The sequence below is a fragment of the Rattus norvegicus genome, chromosome 6 (genome assembly GCF_036323735.1).
Source record: "Rattus norvegicus strain BN/NHsdMcwi chromosome 6, GRCr8, whole genome shotgun sequence".
Lineage (NCBI taxonomy): Eukaryota > Metazoa > Chordata > Mammalia > Rodentia > Muridae > Rattus > Rattus norvegicus.
In genome coordinates, this window is record NC_086024.1 from 124,436,468 (window position 1) to 124,461,167 (window position 24,700).

A 24,700-nucleotide genomic window follows, 5' to 3' on the forward strand; every position below is an offset into this window, starting at 1 on the left:
TGCCTTCCTTGAGCCAAGCATTTTTACAATGCGTGCCCCCAGAAAACGCCCCCCCCCTTCCTTCCGTGTGCACAGAGAGGCACAGTTCATCAGGAATTGGCTGTCATGCTTGGGAAAAATCTAGGTTTCAGATGCAGCCTGGTTGCAGTCAGCCCACCACGTCCAGACTCTGCCAGCCTCGTAGCCCCAGGTGTGGTGCCCGCTTGGCTAATTCCACGGAAGCGGATGGAGCAATCAGGTGCTGCAGGTTCCAGCAAGGACGATGGCAACAGGTTTTGGCTGACCTGGCTCCTAAGAAGATAAAGCCCTTAAGTAAAGATTAGCCACGCTCAGGCCGGCTCCATTCACAGGCAAAAGTCAAAGTCGATATTTGCCAAGTGGAAAAGAACAAAGAGAAACAAATTCATTCGCTAGCTCTCCAAAGAGCCCAGCAAAATAACCGGCTGCCCTAGAAGGGTAGGGAAGCCAAACGGTCCTAGCTTTGAAGGAATCTCAGCACAGCACGCTGAACCCCAAATCCCAAATACTCAGAAGGCTCCAAATGGGGTGTGAGTAACTTTGTAATGAATGAAGATGACAGGGTTATGACATCACCGACGCTACAGAACAGTGAAGACTTGGGTGCCTCAGACTTTAAAGCCACACATCTGGCAACCCCCCAGCGCCCGGGCAAGCATACTCATGGTAAGAGCCCGTACAGTCAACGTGAATTTAAATCTTCAACCAAGAGATTGCCTAGTGGTTCGACAGAGCATTTGTTACTCTTACAGGGAACCTGGGCTCAGTTCCCAGCACCCACATGGCAGCTCACAGCCTCCCGTTGCAGAGAATCGGATGCCCTCTTCTGACATTCGCACACGTACCAGTGGCGAATATACTCATCCACATGAAATAAAAATAAATTAAGAATAAACAAGCCTGCAACTGGAACAGTAATTCGCCACGCACTACAATGGGAGTCAGAAGGAACCGTGGCTCACCCAGAAACTAGACAGGGCCATGGCATATATCAGGAACCCCAGGCTAGGAAAGCATGGAGCTCAGCTGAGATGCTTTCAGCTCATGGGATAGCAGTGACGCATGCCTGCTGGCTCTGTACCAGGAGAGGAAGACTAGACGCATTGTGCCTGGCAGCTGCTAGGCAACTCCTAGTATGTGTTTTTATCCTTTTCTCTGTTCTCTCTTTCCAAGTATGTGCGCATGTGCCTGTGCATGTGTGTGTATGTGTGTATGTGTGTGTGCCGGTGCCTCTGTGTGTGTATTTGTGTGCCTGTGTGTATGTGTGTGTGTGTATGTGTGTGTGTGTGTTACACAGTTTCACATAACCTATTCAAATTCACTAGGTAGCCAAGGATAACCTCAGACTCCTAATTCTCCTGCCTCTGAGTCCCAAGTACTGGGATTATACGTGCACACTTACTACCAAAGCAGGCTACAGCTCCTTTACCCGGCCTCTCTATTTAGCTCTGTCTGCCCTGGAACTCTCTACATAGACCAGACTGGCCTCATATTCATGGAGATCAGGCTGGAGAGATGGCTCAGCGGTTAAGAGTACTGACTCCTCTTCCAGAGGCCCTGAGTTCAATTCCCAGCAACCACAACGGTGGCTCATAACCATGTAATGGAATCCAATATTCATGGAGATAAACCTGCCTCTGTCTCCCAAGTACTGAGATTATCAGCGTTTTTCTTCTTTTTTCTACCCACCACCCCCACCTCTCTCTCTTTAAAGAAAGCAAGGCTATTTAATCCCAGCACTCGGGAGGCAGAGGCAGGCAGATCTCTTGAGTTTGAGGCCAGTCCAGTCTATAGAGTGAGTTTCAGGACAGCCAGGAATACCCAGAGAACAGCCTGTCTCAAAAAACAAACAAACGAACGAACAGAAAACACAAACAAACAAACAAACAAATAAGACCCAAAGAAACAAAAAAAAAAAAAAAACAAAAAACAAAACAAAAACAAAAGAAAGTCAAGCTAGCTTGGTGTGGTGGTAGCAAACACTGAATCCCAGGGATTAGATTTGGAAGGAAGATGGATCTCTATGAGTTCTAGGCCACCCAAGGCTATACAGTGAAACTCTTCCTATAAAAAACCAGACTACTTCCCTGTGGAGGAAAGAATTAAAGGTTTCCTTTTCTTGTATCTTGTTCTAAATGACAAGGACATCTACAGTACACTTTTCCCTGAGCGTTCAGTAAAGACTCACACGCGGTCTAATAGGCTGTAGCCCCCAATGGCAGACTGGAATGGTCAGTGCAGAATACGAAGGCCTCCGATTACAAGCGAACACTCATTTTGTTTTTCTTTCCCCCTGGCGGATAAGAGTGGTCAAATCTTTCTGGGATCTGGTAACCCCCAGGGATTCCACTCCATCCTCAATCACTTGAAGGGAAACTCTACGTCACTGGTTCTCAACCTGGCTCCTGTTGTAACCTTTAATATAGTTACATCCTCAGTTGTGGTAACCCCTGATGTATAGGAAGCTTTCTATAAAAGATGGATGAGGGTCAGCCTAGAGAGAAGTTTCTGAGCCATAAAGAGTGACCCATTCTGGAAATACCAAAGTCATTCAGATGGGAAAGGAGATCTACATGGGTACTAGCCGGGTGCTCCAGCTTGATGCTGTTTGGGGGACCCCTTAGCGTCCATCAAGGTGGGAGCTTGCAGAATGATTGGTTCCACAGTCTATTCATTTGCTTCACGTTCTGGCCTTCTAAGCAATAAAGGCAGTGCCTTCTGTGTGCAAGTCTGCTCAGGGACTGACTCGGAGGGGTGAACTGACCACTTCTCTCCTCCCAGACAGGGGGGATGTCCAAAAGTAAGAAGGGGAGAGCTTGGGCAAAGCAGGACTCGGTTATCTGTGCTTGTCTATTATGGGCATTTGTTAGAGAAGGAAAGTTAAGCATGAGGTGCTATTTAGAGCAGCAGTTCTCTACCTGTGGCAACTTTTTCAGAGTCACAGGTCAGGCATCCGAATAGACGATTTTTTTTTTTTTACATGACCATTTATTATAGTAGCAGAATTGCAGCTATGAAGTAGCAACAAAAATAATTTTATGGTTGGGGGCCAGCACAACATGAGAAACCAAGTTTGAAGGTGGAAGCATTGGGAGGGTTGAGAGCCATGGGCCTACATCATCGTCTTTGGCCTTCACACTTCAGCATGCGATGCAGTACTGCTCAGCGGTTAGCGCTCAGTTAAATATGCTGAATAAAGCAGACATTCATACAAAACTTAAGAGAGACATGCATTGACAATGTACCAGCCACCTCCACACACACTATTGGATGGGCATGCAAAAACACTGGCAAACTAGGAATAGACCTCTTGTCTAGTCACAGCAGTACAGCATGGTTGGTCTCTGGGTCTGAAAATGGACTATGGTCACATAGATGTTAGCTTTGCAGGGAACTGGAGGAAGGGAGTCTGGGAATCCCTGTGCTATCTTTAGAGCTTCTGGATCGAAGTTCAACATTTCAAAAAATATTTGGAAGATACAAAGGACCACACATTCAATCTACATCAATATCTCCCATAGAGATGGAGAGGTAGAGGCAGGAGGATCAGAATAACTCATCCTTGGCTACAAAGTGGATTCCAGGCCAGCCTGGGCTTCATGAGACTGTCTCAAAAAGAAGGAAAGCTGGTTGTGGCAGCCCATGCCTTTAATCCCAGAACTCAGGGGCAGAGGCAGGCAGATCTCTGTGAGTTCGAGGCCACCCTGATCTACATAGTGAGTTCCAGGCCAGCCAAGCCTACATAGTGAAATCCTGTCTCAAAAACAAAACAAAAAATAGCATAAAAAGAAGGCATGATGTCATGTCCCAGCACCAAAGAAACAGACGAGGTCAGATGCTTCGGGCCACATCTTCATGTTCCCATTCCACCTGGCACACTCTGCGGTAGGGGTGTTTATTATTCAGCACCTCCCCTCCTTAGGTCTCAGCTGAAGGGTATCCCCTACCCTGGGATCTCTTCTCCTCCTACCAGTACCCAGACCAAGAGCCACTCTTGTAGTGGCTTGAATATGTTTGGCCCATAGGAAGGAGCACTATTAGGAGGTGTGGCCTTGTTGGAATAGGTGTGGCTTTGGGGGAGGAAGTGTGTCACTATGTAGGTAGGCTTTGAGGTCTCTGAGGGCTCAAGCCCTGCCCAGTGGGGAAAAGAGTCCCTCTTGGCTGCCTGTGGAAGACAGACTCTCCTGGCTGTCTGTGAGGAGAGAAGACAGTCTCTCCTGGTTGCCTTCAGATCAAGATATAGAACTCAAGCTCCTTCTCCAGGATCACATCTGCCTGGATGCTGCATGCTTCCCACCATCATGATGATGGACTGAACCTCTTATACTGTAAGCCAGCCCCAATTAAATGTTTTCTTTATCAGAGTTGCCTTGGTCATGGTGTCTCTTCACAGCAACAAAACCCTAACTAAGACAACTCCCAAAACTTATTAGCCTGCTACAGTCCACCAGCCAGACCCACAGACCAGCTGTGTGTCCTTGATGATCCAGACACCATAGCACAGTGACCTCAGTCAACTGTATGCTCGGTATCAGGGTCCACATCAAGGGACCATGTCTTAGTCCACAGCGCTTGAGGGATCGTTTCAGAATGAATCACCAGTGTGCTAATGATTTCAAGAAGAAAGTTCAACTGAACGTTGATGCTGGAACTGATATCATTCATCGCGTCTGGACTGTAAGAGATCATGTGAATCCTGTAACTGTCTCGAGGGTAGGAGGCAGGTGACATCACCAGTACTGGTGTGGTCAGAGGATTGGCCAGCAGCAGCTGTCTGGACAGACACTGAAAGGTGAGTCAACTTTAGACAGAGGAAGTACTAAGTAAGGCAAAGGAGAGAGGGGCTAGCAACACACAGGAAACCCTATGTAACACAAGGCACCTACAGTCCTAGGAAACTGGTGACCCAAGTGGTGCCCTATGGTCCCAGCACTGACTCAGAGGGATGTTCCACACCTATGAGACACTAGTTCCGGCAACCAGCTTTCTGGCCAGTGAAATAAGATTTTAAAACATTAATGTTTTGTCTAAGATTTTATTGGTGTGAACACAACTCTTAAAAAGGACATTTAATTGGGCATGGCTTACAATTTCAGAGGCTCAGTCCATTATCACCATGGTGGGAAGCATGGCGGCGTGCAGACAGACATGGTGCTAGAGAAGGAGCTGAGAGTTCTACATTTTGATCTAACAGCAGCAGAAGGGAACTGTCTCAACACTGGGCATTGCTGGAGCATATATACGAGACTTCAAAGCCCACCTCCACAGTGACACACTTCTTCCAACAAGGTCATGCCTACTCCAACAAGGCCACATCTCCTAACAGTGCCGCTCGCCATGAGCCGAAGCATTCAAACACATGAGTCTATGGGTGCCATACTTGTCTTAGTTAGGGTTTCATTGCTGTGAGTGGACACCATGACCAAGACAACTCTTACAAAGAAAACATTTAATTGTGGCTGGCTTTCAGTTTGAGAGGTTCAGTCCATTATCATCATGGCAGGAAGCATGGCAGTGTGCAGGCAGACATGGTTCTGTAGGAGAAGTTAAAGTTCATCTGGATCCAAAGGCAGCCAGAAGAGGACTCCAATTCCACATCAGGTGAAGTTGGAGCATAGGAGGTTTCAAAGCCCACCTACACAGTGACAAACTTCTTCCAACAAGGGCCATACCTCCTCCAATAAGGCAACACCTCCTTATAATTCTCTATGGCCAAGCATTGAAATACAAGAATCTATGGGGGTCATTTCTAGTCAAACCACTACAAGTTTGGATTCATAAATGTTTACTGATCATATATTGGGAAACTGAATTCTTGGTCACTGGAGGAAAGTTTAGAAGGTTGGGAGGCTATTTAAAATTAATCAGATCAGGCATGGTGGAACACTTCTTATTGCCAGCCCTTAGGAGGATCAAGGCCATTTTTAGCCAGACTTAGTGACAGGCATTGAGGCTCACATTTTTTTTAAAACAGAAATTATTTATTTATTTTAGGTATAGAATACATTGTAGCTGTCTTCAGACACACCAGAAGAGGGCATCAGATCCCAAGACAGATGGTTGTGAGCCACCATGTGGTTGCTGGGATTTGAACTCAAGACCTCTGGAAGAGCAGCTGGTGCTCTTAACCACTGAGCCATCTCTCCAGCCCGAGGCTCACATCTTTAGTCCCAGCAGTAGAGAGGTAGAAGCAGGCTGACCTCTGTGCTTTGGTGATCAGCCGGGTCTACCTAGTGAGTTCCATGACAGCTAGGGCTACACAGTGAAGTCCTATCTCAAACAATCAGACACATAAATAAAACCAATTCTTAGCTACATAACTAGTTTGAGGCCAGCCCAAGGCACACGAGTTCCTATCTCTAACTAGATCAAAAATTAAACTTTAAGGGAAAAGCAGAGGTTTGCCACACTGGGAGCCCCTTTATGGTAGAAAAAGTCACTCTGAAGCACTCTCTGATTATGCAGATAGAAGCCAAATCTTTCCTCTTCCGCAGAGTAGGGCTGACTAGTGGTCATCCAAGACCAAGCACATCTAGGCTAATGCTGTCAAAGTCATCTTATGAGGGGTACAGTTCCGTCATAATTTCCTTTTGCCCTCCTGCCTTCCTACACATGTCTGGAAGAGAAAGCAGGTTCATTATCCAAATTTCCAATTGCCGATTGATGCTGGATGGCCTAGCCCACTGTGGGCAGCAGCATCCCTAGGTAGGTGAGCCAGGCTGTGTAAGAAAAGCAGCTGAACCAGTCAGAGGAAGCAAGCCAGTAAGTGTCTTCCTCTGTGGACTCTGCTTTAGTTCCTGCCTTCGGGTTTCTAACCCGGAAGATGATATAAACCCCAATCTGGTTTTGGTCAGTGTCTTATCACAGCAACAGACAACCAACTAGGGCATGCAATAAGTCAGCAAGACAGCGATTAGAGAGAGAGCAGGCTTCCTGTTTTGTTTTATTTTTATTATTTTATTTTATGATATATCATTATTAATATATATAACAATACATTATATATATATTGTATGTTTATTATATTTACTTAATTATTCTGTGTGTACATAGGCATGCCACAGCATAAACGCAGAGGCCAGAGAACAACTTCCATGAGTCAAATCTCACCTACATCGTGGGTATCGTGAACTTAACTTGGGGTATCAAGCTTGGTGGCAGCCCACTAAGCTGCCTCACTGGTCCCCGGCTTAGTGTTTTAGACAAATTCTTACAAGAACTAACAAGAATCTTCGGACAACTAGTTCTTTCTGAAGGCAGTGCCCTCAATGACCAATGTTCCTTGCCTGAGCCTCCGCCTCTTGGCCTCTTCCCATGTCAGTGTTGTTACACCGAGGACCAAACTCAACACTCTGTAGAGGTAACACTCGAACCTATCAAGCCACAGCATAGTGCCTGACGAAAAGCACATTAGCTTTCATTCTTGGTATCATCATTGCTGGTGTAGGTAATGACCATGAAGGTAGAAAGCCCTAGTCCAGGGTGCAGCCCGCTGAAGCCTGCTCACAACTTCTAAGCACAAACAACTATCACTTATCCTCCTCCGGCTGGCCCTCCCTCTCCTAATGTAGGCAGAAGAAAGTAAAGGGGGTGGTCCCTCGAGACAAGGTGTGTTCCAACAGAGGAGGGTATGATCACAGTGCCATGCTTGGGCAAGTTATAACACCGGGCCTAAGGACAAGGGCCAGCTGGCTAGGAGCACGGCTTTGTTCTGCATCATATAAGAAAGAGGGCTGAGTACATGCTCCACAAGTCAACCAGGAGCGTCTAACATGTAAGGGTTCGTTTAGAAGGTTAGGCTCAATATTCTCTCTTTAAAAACTATTATTTGCTTATAACTTTTAAGTACAAAAAATTAAAAGAGAATCTTAACAGAACTTGATTCCACTGCCTAGGAATGTTGGGCTCATGTCAGGGTCTGATGAAAAGGAGTCACACACACACACACCCTCAGAATAAGGAGCAGAGACAGGAACGCATGAAAATAAATTTTCCTTCCCTCCTGCCTTGAATCCTTTGTCCCTCTAAGTACCCCCTTCTCCTCTCCTTTTAACAACAGGGTCTGTTATACCTTAGACTGGCCTTGAACTCTCCATTAGTTAGATCTATGATCAGTTAGAACTAGCTCTGGTAGTTCTGTTGCTGCTGCAACTTGCAGAAGCAGGAGTTTATTTTGGCGTAGGGCTCCAGGGGAAGAGTCCCTAATGATGGAGAGGCTCGACCACAGGTATCCAGAGCAGGAGGCTGAGAGAGAGCATCTTCAATGGCAAACACAAAGCAGGAAGGGTGAACCGGAAATGGGAGGGGGTACAAACTCCTTCAACCCACCACAGTAGCCAGAGATGACCTTGTACTCCAATCCTCCTGACTCCACCTCTGAGAGCTGAGATTACAGGGTCATTCTGCCATGCCTGGTTTTATGTGGTACTGGGGATTAAATCCAGGACACTGTGTGTACTAGGCAAGCATTCTACTGACTAAGCCATAGTCTCGGCCCCACTTTTTCTATTGTGAACCTTGCCAATAATAATAGTCATTAAAAAAATATGAGAAGGCTGGAGACATTGCTCAGCAGTTTAAGAAGACTTGCTGCTCTTCTGAGAACCTGGGCTCAGGATCCAGCACTCGCAGAGGGCATCGCAGAGCTCCTGTAACTTTAGCTCCAGGAGATTGATGCCCTGCTCTGGTCTTCTTGGACACAAACAGAAAGACACACGCACAGAGACACACAGATACAGATACAGACAAACACACACGGACACATACATGTGCACACACAGGGACACACACACAAACACACACATACACAAGACGCATACTCGAGTGCATGCACGCACATACAAACAGGCACACACATACATGCACATGGATACAAACTCAGTGTGTGGGCTCTGAGAGTTTGTAGCCCCACCCACTTCCTGTTCACTCTTCTTGCTTTGGTTTTACATTTGAAGTTATGATCTTTCAGCATACATACAGTGTACATACAGACACATGCACACACCAACAGACTGAGACACACACACAGTAGTAGTAGTAATAGTAGTTAGTAGTAGTAGTAATAGTAGTTAAGAGTAGTAGTAATAGTAGTTAGTAGTAGTAATAGTAGTAGTAGTAGTAATAGTAGTTAGTAGTAGTAGTAATAGTAGTTAAGAGTAGTAGTAATAGTAGTTAGTAGCAGTAATAGCAGTAGTAGTAGTAATAGTAGTTAGTAGTAGTAATAGTAGTTAAGAGTAGTAGTAATAGTAGTTAGTAGTAGTAATAGTAGTTAATAGTAGTAGTAGTAATAGTAGTTAGTAGTAGTAGTAGTAGTAGTAATAGTAGTTAGTAGTAGTAGTAGTAGTAGTAGTAGTAGTAGTAGTAATAGTAGTAAATCTTCAAATCTAAGTCATATATGTGTGGATATGTATGTGTGGATATCCCTGTTTAAAAAAACTATAAATATGGATCCCACCATTTCACCCTCTTTTCCAGCTGTTGTGATAAAATACCGTGACAAAAGCAACCTTAGGGAGAAAGGGTTTATTTAGGCCACAGTTTTGTGTTACAGTCGATCACTGCCAAAGAGTCACAGAGGCATGGGCTCAAAGGAGCTGGTCATATCACCGTCAAGAAGCAGAGAGCCAGTGGATGATGCTGCTCAGTTCTCTCTGCTTTGCATTCAGTCCTGGATCCCCCGCCCACAAATAAGTTGGCTTTTCACACATCCATTACTGTAATCTCAACATTCTCCCACAGGCATGCACAGCGAGCGACTCTTCTCCCAGGTCATTCTAGATTCTTCCCAAGTGACAATTAGTGTGGGCCGTTATGCCTACTAAGGAACATTCTGACCCCAGCATGCCTGCTAAGACTCTGAGAGGGTTGCACAACCTCACTATGCTTTAATCTGTAAAACAGGGCCAGATGACTTGACACAAACAACAGTGGACATATGAAATGCCCTGAAGACTGTGTACTCAAGGCCTAGTCCATCCCCAGACTGTGATACTGGTGGTAGTTGACAGAACCTTTAAGAGCTGGACCAAGTAGAAGAAAGTGAGGCCATCTGGAGCAGTCCCAATGAAGGAGACTTTGGGGAGTCTACTCTTCCTCTCATTTTTTTTAACTCTCCATGCACTCCCGGTGATATGCTATCTCGCCACAGAAGCAACAAGGGGGATCCGCCATGGATTAAAGGCTCCAGAACCATGAGCCAAAATAAAACTGTCCACTTTCTAAATGTTCTTAGGCCTCTGTTGACATGGTTATGTAAACTGGGGGGTTACCATACCTAAGGGCTCACACATACCAGGCGAATGTTTCTCGAAGGAGTTGAGTCCTAGCCCATCTTAGATATTTCTTATAGGAATGGAATAGTGACTGGACAACATGTAAGAGTTTTAGAATGCAGATGGCCCTCAGCACATTGTATTCTTCTTATTTCTTATGTCCGTGGACCCTTTCCATCTCGTCCTATTAGACGCTACACGGTGGACCAGGACAAAGCCCTTGAGCTCTGAGCTGTCCCTGCAGATGGAGACTGAGGGCACATCCATTTACCCTCACTATTACAGTCTGAAGAAAAACATCCCTTGGGTATATTTCGAAGGGTGAATGAGCTTGCTCCGTGTGTGCACTCCCAAGACACTCTGCTAGGATCCTCCGAGGCAAATACTGAGTGAGGGTGCTGATACCACAGCCAAACCTGAGAACTAGATAGTCTCAGGCTCTATGCACCAGGAAAGAGCAAAGCCCCCTGGGGAGCCTGCCCTCTTCCTGATGGGTAAGCCTGGAGCTCTTCTCTGCCTAGGTTCAGGCAACGGTCTCCCAGGAGCCCAAGAAACAAGAAGTTCTTGGCCCAGACCTGGAGACTGCAAAGTTGCTGCCTGCAGCTAACAGATAAAGAAAGCCTGGCCTCCAAATGGCCTGAGGTTCGAGGTTATTTTCCATAGGTTTCTATTATCTGGTCTCCGTTTGGACTCCCAGCCAAGTGGCTCTTGGGAATAAGGACAAGGACAAGAGTTTCCATTTCTCTTCTGTCCCCTCTGGAGCGGAATCTAGACTTTTTAAAGTAGAAACTAAGGCTCCTCACGGAAAAGATCAGTCTGCTTCAAGTAAGGTACCTGCAGGGTGATCCCTAACCACTCCCTGTGTGTGAATGGTGCAGGAGTTTGTAGAGAAGCAGTGGAGAGAAAGGGGAGAGGGAGCAGAGTCTGTCTCAAGGAGTATAAGGTCAAGGTCCTCTACTCAGGCACTGTGGGCCTCAGATAAATCCACCCACCATCTAACTCTCTGTCTCCTCCTAAAGGGTGGAAATGACTCTTTCCCTGGTCTGTCCCTACCCTGGCACAGGGTAACTGAAGCTGTGGGCTTTATTTATTTATTTATTTTAAAAGATTTGTTTATTTTATGTGAGTCCACTGTCACTCTCTTCAGACACACCAGAATAGGGCATCGGATCCCATTACAGAGGGTTGTGAGCCACCATGTAGTTGCTGGGAATTGAACTCAGGACCTCTAGGAAGAGCAGTCAGTGCTCTTAACCACTGAGCCATCTCTCCAGTCCCCGACTGTGTGCTTTATAAGCAATGGAGTTTTACGCTAGTTGGTGGTTGTAGAGGCTTAGAAATCTAAAAGTACAGTGGTGGGGAGTTTACGATAACATTGCGGCAGAAATGAACCGCAAGCATGTGCAAAAGGAAACGCACAATACATAAGCCATAGAGCAGGCTCTGTGGGACAGAACGGTGGCTGAAGAAGCACAAGCACCTGAGTTTGCATCCTTAGAACTGGGGCATGGTAGAGCGCATCATAGCCCTGTGGCAAGATAGGAGGCAGAGACAAACAAACAAACAATGACAGTCAAAAAAAAAAAAAATCCTTAGAAGTTTCAGGCCAGCTAACATGGTATACATGACAGCATACAATAAAGAGACACTGTATCAAACCAGTTGAAGGGCAAGGACTAACACCTAACGTTGTCCTCCAACCTCCACATGCATGTTGTACATACACACACACACACACACACACACACACACACACACACACGCACCCATGAACGCACACACTAATGCACACACGCATTCAAGCACACACACTGAGTCTCCCTTGACAACTAACCTAGTCTCCTAAGAGTGGGGCTCCTTAGACAAAAACATTCATTCCTCTCAACCTCACTGCCTCCTGTGGACCCAACGCTCTGATTGGCACAATTCAATTTCAACGCAGGCTTTGGAGAGGACCAATGGCACTCAAACCACGGTGGCGTCTGCTTTGCTGAGCGTGCAGGACTGTTCTGAGCAAGGCTGGTGCGCACACAATGGTGCCCTGCAGAGACCGTGAAGTGCAAGCCAAATGGATAGTTATGCTAAAAGCCGGTGAGCTGGTTGGTGGCCACTGGCTTTCACACAGGATGGATCCTTCTCAAAGCTGCATCTTCAGCCACACAGGCAAGGCCTACCTCTGCTTTGAGGGACTTCTGAGGTCATCTACCTCCTGCAGGAGCACATCGGAACAAAATTGATCATCATGACCCAGGCGAGCCATATTGTCAGTTGTGCAAAAATCCATTTCGCAAGCATTTGTTTACGCACCAACTCAGCCAGGTGTTCCGCAACCCCTCATCCACTTGGCAGAAGCAGGAGGCACTGTCCTACTTAGCAGGTTTCACAAACAGGGCACACACTAGAATGCCACACAAAGCCAGGTCTTGAGAACGGCACCACCATACAATCCCAACTCGTTCTCCACGACGTTGTGAAAAGAACACTTTAAGTTCTGCTAGGCCTTTGTCACGGAAACCACTATGCTGGTTGTCCCAAGGCCTGTACAAGGTTCCTGTGCTCCCTACCTGCACTTTGAGACTTTAGGCAGATTATTTTGGCTCCCTGGGTTTAACGTATTCCTCTACAAAAGAGGACCAGAAAACAATTCACAATGTAGCTGCCCTAGCAATGCCAAGCTTAGGTCTTGTTGTCTGGAGGTCATCTGTTTCTTGTTTTTTCTCTTTGTCTTTTTCTTTCCTTCCTTCTCTGTCTCCCTCCCTCCTTCTTCCTTCTTCTGTTGTTGTTGCTATGTGTTTTTGTTTGTTTCAAGGCAGGGTTTCTCTGTGTAGCCCTGGCTGTCCTGGAACTTGCTCTGCAGAGCAGGCTGGCCTCGAACCCAGAGATCCACCTGCCTCTGCCTCCCAAGTCTGGAATTAAAAATGTATGCCATCATGCTTGGCTTTCCGTGTTTCTAATCCAACTCCAGGCCTCATTCCAGATGACTGGCTCAGTTTAGCAAAGGGAGGCCATTTTATGTGGATGAAATTCCTTTGGGGACTTGAAGGATATACCAAAAGGCCCGATAGGACTCATTATGCCAACAACATGAAACCGTGGAACTAGACCCAAGCATCTGGTTCTAATCAGGCTGCCCTAACAAGGGCCTTGGATGAACATGGACTCACAGATCTGTGGCAGAAACAGGCTGGGAATGTGGCTCCAGGGGAGCATATTGCCTAGTGTACAAAGGCAGTGGTTTCTATCTTTGGCACTCCAAAAGGAAATGGAGTAAGAATTGCTAAGGGGCTATACCTCAGTGGTACAGGGCTTGACCACTACCAATGAGATCCTAGGTTCAATCCCCGGTGATGGAACACAAAGGATGGAGGGAGGAAGGGAACTGAGCCAAGGAAATGGAAACTTCCCTGATCCTTTCACACGACTCAACTGTAGTACACACAGACTGGTTGATGCCCAAGCCAAGTGGGGCCTGTTCTCATATGAAGAAACGTACTTAGGAAAATAAAACAGAGGAGAAAAAAGAAACACCAGGACAGTCAGTGCACTGTGGATATCCACAATGGGAGACTAAGGAACTACAGATCTGAGAGGTGTCTGCCTAGCTGGCTGGAAGGGGAAGCTGAAGAAGGCCACATGACATTTTAGATGAATACAGAACACGACAAATGTTCCTCTCACGGCTTACACATGCGTGAGATCAGACCTAGGCTTCCCATTGGTTGAGTCCTGGGGGGTGGGGTGGGGGGGCAGAACTAGAGAGGTAAAGTGCCAGGTCCATTTTCTCTGAAAGGATATAACACATTCTCTCCTCAATTCTAACCAGTTTTTATCTGTTTAAGAAGATCTCCCCTTACCACAAGAGTCAGCCATCTGCAACATAGCCAGGAGCAGGGTATGAGTAGTTGAGGTTCCAGAGGACAAAGCAGTTATCCAGATAACTATACACTTCAGCAGATCCTTGCTGGTTCTGTGTTCTTTTGAGTAGTCTGTAGTTGCTTTCTAGGTAGTTCTGGGCACAGCACTGAAGGCCTAGATTGTAGTCAACGCGGGGCTATTTAGAAATACCTCAGCTCTTGTTTGTAAGCATCTGGTTAAATTACATTTCCCCTCCTACCCGAAGTTGCCAATCCACGTGACTAGCTTTTGATTACTAAAATGGGAGTGGAAGTGGCCTATCATTAGATGGCTTTAAAAAATTATTTATTTATGTACTATTTTTAAATGTAGGAGTTCTCTGTCTGTAAGTACAGCCAGGAAGATATCGGATCTCTTTAGAGGTGGTTGTGAGCCCCTGTGTGGTTGCTGGGAATTGATCTCAGGACCTCTGGAAGAGCAGCCAGAGTGCTCTTAACCACTGAGCCATCCCTCCATCCCCAGATGACCAACTTTAAGAATCACCAGGGATGGGGTTGGGGATTTACTCAGTGGTAGAGCGCTTGCTTGCCTAGCAACCGCAAGGCCCTGGGTTCGGTCCCCAGCTCTAAAAAAAAAAAAAGAATCACCAGGGATAGGAATGTCCCACATGCCTTGGCTTTCTGTTGCCGTGATAACACATGACCAAAAGCAATTTGAGGACGAGAGGGTTTATTACATCTTATACTTACAGGTCATAGTATATCCCATAGAGAAGTCAGGCAGGAATTCAGGGTAATAACTTGGAGCATGAAGAACCCTGCTGCTGGCTTGTTCCCTCTGGTTCACGTAATCCAGCTTTCTTATGCAACCCAGGACCTCCTCCCCAGTGGTAGCACCGCCCACAGTGGGCTGGGCTCCTACATCAACCAGCAATCAGGACAATACCTACCCCCACACACGGCTGGCCTCAGGCCACTCTCCTATGGTCAAGTTCTGAAGACTGCCTCTTCCTACATGGCTTTTGGTTGTTATCAAGGTGCCAATCGGATGTCTTGATCTAGGAATAAGACCAAGAATAACACGGAGCATGGTCCTTGAAGGACCGTTCTCAGTAGACAAGCAGAGTGTGCAAGAAAGAAAAACGCATCATTTTATAGCACTGAATTTGGGACATTGCCTATCACCTCAAGATCTAGCCAAGATGGAGCTGTACACGTGCCCCATGTGACCGTCAGGAAGTGACCTTCTTTCAAATGGGAACTTCACTGTGACATCCTCAACAGCGTTGATGGAGACCATGTACCCCCAGGGTTCCAGTGCAGAGAACTCAGCTGTTCATTAAAGGTGTGAGCACAATTTTAATTAGGAATAGTTAAACGTGTTTCAAAAGGTAGATCACAAAATGGAGCTCTAGAAACTCCCAAAAACCTGCTCTATGAAGCTTCCACTACTGAGCTGAGAAAAGACATGGCCGGATGAATGATCAGCCATCAAAAACCTGCTCAGGACGCAAGGTCCACTAGTGGGTGAGAAGGGCATAATTCTCACAAAGCCCAACTCTGAGGGGGAAATTTGTCTCCATGGAGCCTTTCATTCCCTCCCTCCCTCCTCCTTCTCTCCCCTCTCCATCCCTCCCTCCTCACCTCTACCCCTCCTTGCCTCCCTCCCTCTTGCCTCCTCTCCCTCTCTCCTCTCCCTCCCTCACTTTCCTGTTCCCCCTTTCTTTTCTATGTAGCCCAGATTGGCCTTAAATTCAGCACTCCTCCTGGACACAGTGTACACCATCGCCTCTGACCCTCCATGACATTCTTGACCCACATATACACCCATCCCCCCACCCTACTCCCCACCCCGGATGTCAGGCTGCGCTGACCAAATGGCATTCTTCTATTTGCTTAGTTTTCCCCATTCTGCCCACAGTTTGAGAACGCAGTGCCCATCAGTCTGGGTTAGGTGTATTGTTTTAGTCATTATTACTATTTTTTTTTCACTTGTAAATCCGTACAAGCCAGCCATTTTAGCCAGCAAATATCTATACTGTGATCTGTTCTCTCAGGGAGTTAAAATGACCAGGTCAGAGTCCCCATTGCTGAGCCACTAAAACACTCAGAAACAAATACTCGGGAGGGAGGGCTGTGCAGGCAATTGGAGGTCGAGGCCAGTAACCTTCCTACCCACATCCCGACTCTAAACCTTACAATTCACACCTGCATTCCACCTTCTGAAGCCGCCCCGGGCTGACCTCCGCGCATCCTGACATATGTCAAGATTACACGGAGTGTAATAGCCGGTTAAATTATTAATGCAAGAACTGTACAAATAAAAGCATCATGTTCTTTTATATAGCAATAATTATTACTGTAGGCAATGCAAATTGAATAATAAGAACCGTCAGGGAAGTTCAGCGGTAAGCTAACAATTTCAGCGATCAGACCAAACATCTCCGCTTAAGCCGGTTAATGAAATAAAGAGCAGTTGGTTGGCATTTTTTGCTCAGTTAGGCACACAGTCTACAGCCCAGGTAGAGCTAAGAAAGACACGGAGATAGGGTGATATAGGAAAAAAAATGTAGTTATGATGATTTAGCTATACCAAATCCTGAGCAATCTGGACATGACATAAAGTACCTGGGAACTGAAAAATAACATTCATTTGTTTACATAGACATGTTTACATAGACAATTCCACATGTATATATGTTACATGAATTTTTACACGCACACACACACACACATCAGTCAGTTAATATAAAGAGTAATAGTAATTCTACTAATTCATATTTGAGGATAATGTTATCTAATGTGATAATAAGCCCGAGACTGAGGGCAAACTGCTTGCCTATGCCTGAAGATCCAGGTTCAGTCCCTCATTCCACACTGAGTACAGGGCCAGCATGGGCTACAAGAGAGCAAGCTATGACAACAAAAAGCTACACGGTTTAGACGTCACTGTGAAGCACTGTGCTCCCCATGGCATGGCCGCTCCCCATTCTAAATGAGAGGGTAGCAGGTCCTTCCCTTTTTTACCTGAAATGGGCTCTGACGAGACCCTCCAGGGCCACCTCGTCCTCCAACAGGACTGAGTCCTGCCCAGTTCCACCCCAGTTTATGAGAGACTGGGAAGGAGACAGCGAGTCCCATTCATCAGATTCAACGAACCACTGGGGAGTAATTCAGACCTTCGGTGGCTATTTGGACCCGTTCCCTGCCTCTCTGTTCACCTAGAAAATTATGTGTCACCAGGAGATGGTGTCACTGTGGGGGGGTGAGGGGGGGAGGTTACAGTCAAAGGCTGTTAAATTTCCTAAGCTTCAAGCACAAACAGAGCCGAGCTGATACACGGGTTTACCGTAGCTGCTATCAGGGCGGCGATCTCTCAAGCAAACACATTTTGTACTAGGGTCTGACCGTTAAAAGTCCAACTGTTGAGAGGGCATTGGACCAGGGCTGTGGGGGACTGCCCTCCTCCAAGGCCTCCCTCCTCCTTTATTGTCTATGTATCATATTAAGCAGGCCGGTTGAAGGTCACTCTCTTGCAACAGCAGTCTATTTTTTTATATGATTTACTTTTATTTTATGAATTATTCTGCCTGCATTGCATGTCTGCGTGTGAGGGTATCATGTGTGTGCTGGAAATTCAACCCCCGGTCCTCTGGAAGAACAGCCAGTGCTCTTAACCACTGAGCGTCTCTCCAGAGGAGACCTAAGACGTCTACTTCAAAATAGCTCTTCATTGTCGCAGGAAGACATTCCTTCTCTGAATTCCAGTTCTGTCCCATTAAAACCATATGTGTGTGTGTGTGCGTGTGTGTGTGTCTGTGTCTACTTATTATATATGCGTTATGTGTGTGTCTATTATATATAGGTGTGTGTCTATTATATATGTGTGTGTGTCTATTATATATGTGTGCGTGTCTACTTATATATGTGTATCTATTTATTATATATATACATGTATGTCTATTTATTATATACATGTGTGTGTCTATTTATTATATAGATATAGATAGATAGATAGATAGATAGATAGATAGATAGATAGATAGATAGGATCTCATGTAGCTCAGGTCAGTCTATGTTTTTCTATGTAGCTGTGGAGGACCTTGAGCTCCCAACTTTCCTGCTTCTACCTCCCAAGTGCTGGGATTACAGGTTCAACACCACACTTAGTTTATGTGGTGCTAGTGACTGAGCACAGGGTACTCTGCATCCTAGGCAAGCACCCTACTCTGGCTCCGGCTCTAGCCCTGACTGCAGATGCTCTTACTATGCTGATACTATCATTGGCGCCGCTCCAAGCATAGAACCTAGCCCTGAGATTGGGCCCCACAGACTCAATCCCAGATTAACATTCCATTATCCATGGAGGCCCTTCAAATGCATTTACAAGAGATAGAGCATTAATCACGGTGACACAGGAGGACACACGAGGGTGACAGGTACAGCGCAGATCAGCAGGCTGAGCATCATACTGCTCTTGGCAATCAGGGGAATAGCCTCTCTCTGGCGCTGCAGGGGGCAGGATGGCCAGATGTCACCCAGGAGATAAACATGTGAGCGCATAGTCTTAACCCACGGTGCCATGAACAGATGCCCACTCATCAAATACTGCCTGCTCTCCTGAAGCCAGGAAGAAAGTCTTAATTGCTGGCGTGCCTCTAAGACCTGCTAATCTTCCTTTTAATAAGGATAAACCCTGGGCTTTGGGCCTTCAGTAAACGGCAACCTAAGACCGAAAGGTGGCTAGGCAAGGAGAAGAGCAGTGTCAGGAAGTGGGAGCAGGAGAGTCAAGGGTCCCCAGATAGAGATCTCACACAGCATGGGACTGCAAAAGCAGTGGTGCCTGGTTTAACCTCAGCGCCGCATTCCTTAGGGGGCATCTCTACAGCATTACTACACCAACCTGCGCGGTCCAGCCTGCCACACACCTAGCCTAGGTAACTGCATACTTCTCATTCCTACACCTCAGGCCTACGCAGAACGCAGAACATTGCCACACTGAGCACTGTAAGCCACAGCTTTCTTGTACGAGTGAGTGGGAGGGGAAGAGGGAGGGAGGATAAAAATGTGGTCATTGTCAAAGGTGGATTTAAGGTATGCTGGCACTGCTTGACCCCGTTACATCATACGACGTCACCGTAGCGTTGGTTCTGAACCCGCAACACAGGCGGTTTGTATCCCACTCGCTGTAGTATCATAGATAGATTTGATTCGTTATATAAAATAAATAAGCACATCCACCTAATTAGTATGCAAACTGCTTTTGCCCTTAATAGGTGATAAAATCCCATTATAACCAGGGAGTTATTTTTAAATGTTTTATGATTTATGAACAGTAACCATTTCCTTTTGTGTACCAAATCTAATTTACTTATATACTCAGGGTCCTAGAATATTCCTCAGGCAAAAAAAGGAGTCACAAGTGGGAAAACTTTAGCTTGTACTGCGAAAGACAAGCACAACGAGCCTTACCCAGGAGAGGCAGATGAGCACAGAAAGAGCTCGGTGAAAACCGGGCAGTAGGAACGCTCAGCTTTAGTGTGACCTTAGGGGACAGGCAATCCATCATGGCCAAGGGGCCATCATGTAGCACATGTGTACAGCCAAGGGGACCGTGTACACTGCCACTTTCTACTTTGCCAAGTATGGACACTGATCTCCACGTTCACGTGCTTATTTTCCTTTTCTCCTAGCCACTCAAATGGGAAGGAGGTCATACTTGAACAGCTTTTTGAATAATTTTCAAAGATTTCTTTGTGTGTGTGTGTGTGTGTGTGTGTGTGTGTGTGTGTGTGTGTGTGTGTGTTTCACCTGCACATATGTCTGTGCACCGCGTGCATGCGGTGTCCAAGGGCCCAGAAGTTGGCAATAGATCCTTTGGGACTGGAGTTATAGACGATTGTGAGCTGCCATATACGTGCTGGGAATCAGACCTGGGTCCTCTGCAAGAGCAGCTGGTGCCCTTAACCTCTGGGTTATCTCTAGCCCTCTGTGCATGTAGGGAGTGTCTATTTCCTGTCAGAAGGTTAGCTCAAGCAGGCACTTCAAGATTCCCCCTGCTTTGCATCCAGGAGGCTCCAAGTGTTCTGGAGGGGACGAAATGTCTGATCTCGCAAGTGTCTTTTCTTTACTTCTTTATTTTGGCAGGGGAGGGAATCAAACCTGAGGTCTTCAATATGTTCTTCTACTGTGCTACCTCTGAGCTACACACACCCCAGACTCATTAGATTTATTACTTACTTAGTTCTTATTTCTCCTTTCACTTACCAATCCCTGCTGGCTGTGGTGGCACATGCCATTAGTCCCAGTCCCCTGGAGGCAGAGGCAGGTGGATCTCTACCAGTTTGAAACCAGCCTGGTTTATACACCCAGTTCCAGGACTAGCAACACCCTATGTTAAAACAGATAAAAGGAATCCCACAGTTCACATGTCCTTATCTTCCTTCAGTGAATCGTTTGTGATATGCTTTTTCTCAAGTGTTATAAAGCCGTTAGAAACAAAAACAAAAAAGGGCTGGGCATGGTAGCATATGCCTTTAAAACCAGCACTAGGGAGGTAGAGAATGGCGGGTCTCTGAGTTCGAGGCCAGCCTGGTGTACAAAGCGAGTTCTAGGACAGCCAGGGCTGTTACATAGAGAAACCCTGTCTCGAAAAACAAATAAAACAAACAAACAAACAACAAAGCAGAAATCCACACATTTTATAAAGGACTCATTTTCATTTAACCCTTGATAAGAGCATAGCGTATAAACTTTGAACTAAACAATGTCTGACTATACTGGCTGAGAACCTATGAGCAAAGAGAGAGAATGGCCTTCTTTGCAGGCAGGAGTAGCAGGAACAAGAGGCAGACTTCCCTTCCGTGGGTCTTAATCCAGTCCCTAGCCAGCCAGGACCACCAAAGGGAAGCAACTCAAAGGTTCTGAGCCAGAATCAGGACTTGCAGCAACAAAGAAGGATGTAGGTCAGCTTAATTTCCAAGTTCTTAGAAGACAAAGACCACGGGTATGAGTGTGGCCTGCACCGGGCCCACCACTTATCTGTGTAAAGAGACATCTAGTCAAAATGTTTACGATAATATTAAAGAAAACAATGGGAAGAAAAAGAAATCCTGTGACAGGCATAAAAAAAAAATCAAATTCCCTTAGTGCTTGAAAATAGCCTAGCTGGTTTCTCCATCCTTGTGAAGGGCTTATAAAGTGATTTAAAGACTAACAGTTGTTTGTTAAATAAATAAGGGAAAGAATTCTCATATCTGATTTGCTATCTTTTGATACATAGAAACAACTGACTTTAACATCTTTTAGAGCAAGTCACATTTAAATTATATATATGTGTGTGTGTATATATATATATATATATATATATATATATATATATATATATATTTAATCTCACAATTTTCCATCTGGCCACATACACTCTCAGGTTACACCAATTAGAAGAATTTTAAGAGCTACCATGAACTAAGTATTTCGTATCTTCTGAGCAGCATGTTAAGTACTTGATGACTTCTTTTCTCGTATGGTCTCCATAAAGTAAACAAGTTGCAGAAATTGCGTCCAAGGTCATCTGGCCAGAAAGCAGAAGGGAGGAGTCCCAGGATGTATTAGTTACTTGTCTGTTGCTGTGACAAAATACCTGACAAAGGCAACTCCGGGAAGGCAGGGTTTGGGGGCTCACACTGTGAGCATAGGGCCAGTGGAGGAAGGGAAGCCACGCTGGTAGGGGGAGGCAGGTGGCTACATTGTATCCAAGGTCAGTGTTTGTGCTTTAGCTTCTTCCCCCTATTTAATCAGTCTGGGTCCTCTGCTCTTAAAATGGCATCCTCTATATTTAGAGTGGGTCTTCCCACACCAATTAACCTAATGTAGAACCTTCCTGGAAGACATGCCCAGAGGTTTGTTTCTATGGTGATTCTAAATCCCACCCCCCACCCCCAAAGTTGACAAACTAGATTAGTCATCACAGAGAGTAACAGTTAAAGGTTATGTCTGGATCCCCTCACTGCTTTAGACTGGGATCTTAGGACCACTCCCTAAAACCAACCTTCACACAACTTTTCAGACCTACGGACCTACGTTTGGTTATGTCGATTAAACCCAGACCCCCTCCCCACCCTGCCTCCCCTCCCCCACCCCCCTTTCCTGGAAGCCAGGGTTGTTTTCATTGAGTTTGACAATCCCATTTGGCCTCTAAATCTTGTCCATGGCTCTAGAACACCCCAGAAACGCTGTCATTCTGCTCTACCTGCCTCTGTCCCCAGCATGAGCACAGTTCCAAGACGCCCTGGGGTAAACCAAAAGGCAGATCTTTGATGGGCTCAAAATAAGCTGTCCAGAATGCTCCACCCTTCAGCTGGAGCTAGAGATGGCAAAGAGACAAGTGGAATCTGCCCCCGGTCACTCTGCTGCTGTCTTATTCTGTGACTCCCATGGCCCTCAAATTTCTTGATATGTATCTTATAAATTCCCATCTCTTCCAAATGATGGGGACCAGCAAACATGAGAGTCAAAATGCTTTCTGAACAAATCAAATTGCTTCTAGAGTAAAGATGTTAGATGCATTCTTTGGAAGGGTGCAGGGTTTGGAAACTGTAGCCAGTATTCACCAAGCCCAAGCCTCCAGCCACTCTGTTTGGTGTGTGTATGGTTTATTATGAATCAAACACTCCCAGGGAACACCTGGAGTCCTTACTGAAGGTACAGACAGGGCAGACAGCAGGCACGTGGCCCGGAGGTCTCAGAATCAGATCTCAGGAGAATTCTGTAGCCTGGGCTTTATTTTTTTTTTCCATCTTTATTAAATTGGGTATTTCTTATTTACATGTCAAATGTTACTCCCTTTCCTGGTTTCCATGCCAACATCCCCCTAACCCCTACCCCTCCCCTTCTATATGGATGTTCCCCTCCCAATCCTTCCCCAATGCTGCCCCCCCCCAAGACTCCTGTTCACTGGGGGTCCAGTCTTGGCAGGACCAAGGGCTTCCCCTTCCATTGGTGCCTTACTAGACTATTCATTGCTACCTATACGGTTGGAGCCCAGAGTCAGTCCATGTATAGTCTTTGGGTAGTGGCTTAGTCCCTGGAAGCTCTGGTTGCTTGGCATTGTTGTTCATATGGGGTCTCAAGCCCCTTAAAGCTCTTTCAGTCCTTTCTCTGATTCCTTCAACAGGGGTCCCGTTCTCAGTTCAGTGGTTGCTGCTGGCATTCGTCTCTGTATTTGCCGTATTCTGGCTGTGTCTCTCAGGAGCGATCTACATCCGGTTCCTGTCAGCCTGCACTTCTTTGCTTCATCCATCTTGTCTAATTGGGTGGCTGTATATGTATGGGCCACATGTGGGGCAGGCTCTGAATGGGTGTTCCTTCTGCCTCTGTTTTAATCTTTGCCTCTCTATTCCCTTCCAAGGGTATTCTTGTTCCCCCTTTTAAAGAAGGAGTGAAGCATTCACATTTTGATCATCCGTCTTGAGTTTCATGTGTTCTATGCATCTAGGGTAATTCAAGCATTTGGGCTAATAGCCACTTATCAATGAGTGCATACCATGTGTGTTTTTCTGTGATTGGGTTACCTCACTCAGGATGATATTTTCCAGTTCCATCCATTTGCCTAGGAATTTCATAAAGTCATTGTTTTTGATAGTTGAGTAGTATTCCATTGTCTAGATGTACAACTTTTTCTATATCCATCCCTCTGTTGAAGGGCATCTGGGTTCTTTCCAGTTTCTGGCTATTATAAATAATAGCTATGAAAACAGTGGAGCACGTGTCTTTGTTGTATGTTGGGGCATCTTTTGGGTATAAGCCCAAGAGAGGTATAGCTGGGTCCTCAGGTAGTTGGGTTTTGTTTTATATTTGGGTTTCATTTATGACTGAAGCATGACTTTCTCTGATAATACGTAACTCGTGGCTAATACTAATTGCCTAATTTTAATTATATTTGACTTCCGTCACACATGTTGTAAGCAAGCCATCAGGGCACCAACCAGGGCAAGGGATCTGTGACTGTTCTAAGAGTTTTAGTGTCTGAGTATTTTACCATCCCCAAAACACAGGGCTCCAGCCGGCCTCTCTTGTCCTTAAAAAAAGGACTCGAATAACCAGTAAATCATAGAGAAGCACACAGGTCCAACCCTTACACCCTGTAACCTCCGGTCAACTTTGTTTCCTCAAGCAGCAGCCTCCATTTTGAACTTGTCTCTTTTTTTTGCTCTCTGGACTCTCTCATTTTCTCCACTCTATTCATTCAGGGGAGGGGGGCACGGACCCATAAACGTCATTTCACATTCTGAGCAATTCGCTATAGGCAACTACACCATTACTTTGTACAAATAAATTTACATAAATCATTATTAGGATGCTCTATGTTGGCAACACTATTTGGTTCCCAGAGCACAAATTAAATGCATGCTTAAAGTGGAATATTTTAAAGTTATTTCTATATTGTTCCTGAGACAAGATTAGAAATCTCTACCTAGCTTTTCTCTCAGAACGGGAGCATTTTCTTTTTGTTTGTACATCTCCAAGGCAGGTGTGTGATATCCTAGGGGTGGGTTT

At 45.8% G+C, this 24,700-nt stretch overlaps 2 protein-coding genes across 14 annotated transcripts in view; one reads left to right on the forward strand and one right to left on the reverse strand.

Annotated features, from left to right (window-relative positions):
• Positions 1–24,700, reverse strand: part of Foxn3 (forkhead box N3) — a 380,376-nt gene that overhangs the window by 244,773 nt on the left and 110,903 nt on the right. The window contains exon 1 of one of the 13 annotated variants that reach the window (XM_039112342.2): positions 17,171–19,902. The exons of 10 other annotated variants lie outside the window; for them this stretch is intronic. The gene's annotated coding sequence lies outside the window, so the exon portion shown is untranslated. Of the gene's footprint in view, positions 1–14,143; positions 15,712–17,170; positions 19,903–24,700 lie in introns of those variants that run through there. 2 more of the 13 variants (XM_039112341.2, XM_063261970.1) reach the window with 2 other exon arrangements.
• Positions 1–24,700, forward strand: part of LOC102550560 (uncharacterized) — a 162,578-nt gene that overhangs the window by 10,853 nt on the left and 127,025 nt on the right. The window lies entirely within an intron of this gene.